Source organism: Balaenoptera ricei, chromosome 3 (assembly GCF_028023285.1).
Source record: "Balaenoptera ricei isolate mBalRic1 chromosome 3, mBalRic1.hap2, whole genome shotgun sequence".
Classification (NCBI taxonomy): Eukaryota; Metazoa; Chordata; class Mammalia; order Artiodactyla; family Balaenopteridae; genus Balaenoptera; species Balaenoptera ricei.
This window is the reverse complement of record NC_082641.1, coordinates 163,374,960-163,377,866: the sequence shown is the minus strand read 5'-3', so window position 1 is coordinate 163,377,866 and position 2,907 is coordinate 163,374,960.

Sequence of the window (2,907 nt, the reverse complement as noted above, 5' to 3'; positions counted from 1 at the left end):
CCCAACCCTGAGGGACTTCCTTGTTACTGGTGTGGGGGTGGGGTGGGGGGACAGAGGACCTCTTTAAACTGGTTTCTCAGCCAGGACTTGGGAGAGGATGGGTTTCCAGCTGGAGACATGTGGGTGGGAGGAGCTGTAGGCTCCTTTGTTGCTCTGTGAGGCTGAGCAGGAGTGGGGTGAGTGTTACCCCAACCCCCATGTTAAACAGGATGGGTGAACTAAGAGTGAATATAAATTATAACTGTCAAATTTTCTGACCTAAACATTTATTGCCTCCTACTCTGCAATTCATTATATGTGTCCAATCAGATGTTAATATTTGAGGCCCTGCATGCATTAGTGGGGGACTGATCCCAAAATGGATGAGGTGAAGAATACTTTTACCCCAGAAGCCTTAGCAACCTGTGGAACCTTTTCCAGAAAAGTCCAATTTGGGCCCATCTTTTGGGTAACCTGAGTGCTGATGGTGATCCTGTGCCCAACCCGCCTTCTCTCTCTCTGGGCTCTGGTCAGGCTCATGTGCTATCCTATTCCAATCACCTGGACTGCTGGGTTCTTCAAGGAGTCTGAAGGGCACCTCTGTCGTCCTGCTATTTTTCAGTTGACCTCTGTCTCTTTTTATGATGCCATTGGTTAATCCTTTCAGGAGATGCCTAAAGATTCCAAGTCAATGTTTCCATTACATTCAGCATCTCCTGTAACTCAACCTTCACAAGTGCACACAGGTGTAGATGCCCCCCATTGCTTCTGCCTGATCTAGTCCACATTTTACCAAGCCCTATGTTGGTTGCCCTGTTGGATTATAGCCATCTCTCACGTGAATTTGACATTTTCTGTTATAAGGAAATTCACTGGTTGGCAGCCTCAATAAAATCAAGTCCAAATTGTCAAGGTCAGGAATATCAATGAGGGAGACTCCCCATAGGGTGGGGCAGCTGTGACAGCCCTGGCCCCTGAGATAGATGCACCCTCCCCTAGGATACTCCTTAGGGATGACTGCAAGCCTCAGGGGTGCTGATCACTGGTGTGTCTGGCCACAATTAGCCTCAGAAAGTGTAAGTGAGAGTTAACTGAAGGCTGGGGGCGGGGACCACTGGAGAGTAACCTCTAACCAGAGAATGTGACCTTAGGGTCACTTCCCTTATGCGAAGCTGGGGGTGGGGGTGGGGAGGGTGCTCTGCTCTCTGCTGCAGGGGAAGCACAAGACCCAGGTGGGCACATTCTTGCCCATGGAACCTGTGGTATGACACCAAATGAGGCAGAATGTTGAACAAGACGTAAGGGTGATGCATGCTTCTGAGGAGAAGGGCATGGGCTGAGGGCAATATGTCAGAAGTCCTGGCCTAATCTAGGTAGTAATAGAAGGCTGCTTTTTAGAACTGAGACAGAGGATAGGAGTTAACTGGGGGAAGAATGTTCTGGCTAGAGGGAATAGCACATATAGAAGCCCTAAAACAAAAAAGAACATGGCTATTTGGGGAAGCTGAAAGAAGGCCACTATAGCAAAATCCCAAATCCAGAGAGGCTGCCTTCAGCCTGCTTTCTAAATTATGATTTCATGTCTAGGACTTGCCTCTTCCCCAGTGATTAACCCCAGAATGACCACCCTTTTCAGAGGGACCCTGTCCTCTACCCACAGAGGTGAGACCTTATCCTGACACTTCAATAGGGAAACAAGTCACAAAAGAGCAACAGTGAGTACATGGGAGAGCTGCACACACACAGTAGAAGAGAGCTCCCCATCCATTTCCACATGAAACCTTCACAGTCACTCTGTAGAGGAAATGGCATGTGTCCCTGATTTAGAAAAGAGAGCCAGCTAATAAGGGATGGGCCATGCTGAAACCTGGCCAATTAACTCAGTTCTTGGTGTTCTTCTCTCTGTTCTGGCTACTTTTCTCCAGGTAGAGGAAAGACCTCCTACAAAGAGGTAAAACACACTGCCTCTGATTTTAAAGAGCTGGCCATTTGAATTTCTAGTTTCTTGTGGCTACCATAACAAATTACCATAAAACTTGGTAAATTAAAACAACAGAAGTTTATTCTCTCACAGTTCTGGAGGCCAGAAGTACAAAATCAAGATGTCAGCTGGGCTGCACTCCTTCCAAAGGCTCTTGAAGAGAATCCTTCGTCTTCTTCCAGCTACTGGTGGTTCCAGGTATTACTTGGCTTGTGTCTACAACACTCCAATCTCTGCCTCCATTTCCTCCTCTAGTGTCCCCTCTTCTGTGTCATATAAGGACACTTGTCATTTGGATTTAGGACCTAACCAGGTAATCCAGGATGATCTCATCTCAAGGTCCTTAAATTAATTATATCAGCAAAGACCTTTTTTTCCATATAAGCTCATATTCACAGGGTCCAGGGTTTAGGGCATAGGCATGTCTTCTGTGGAGCCATCATTCAACACACGACAGAGAGCAAGAAGTGTATGCCTGATAAGGTCCCAAGTGATCTAACAAATGGGGTACTCAGGGCTCTCAGAATTCAGGATGGGGTGAGACCTGGGTGGATGGATGGATGGATGGATGGATTGATGAACGGGAAAAGGGATGCCAAGGAGGTCTTTATAAAAGAGACAGTACGTGAGTAGAACATTGAAAGATGAAATGGTTTAAATATGAAGAATAGGGAAGGAATTCCATTTTGGGGAAATGGAGCCTGTAGAGATACAAATGTACAAAAGATTTCAATATAATTCAAAATATAATCCAATACCCATGAATATATAACACTGTAAGACAGAGACTTTGAAAAAGAAAGGAATCAGGAAAATAAGTGTAGCATGAGTAGGATGAAGACAGGAGGAAAGTTAGATCAAACAACGGATGGAAATGAATATACCTACTGCAAATTGGACAACTAGAAGTAGGCTGTTATCAGAGGCTGCAGACTGGTGACCTGCAA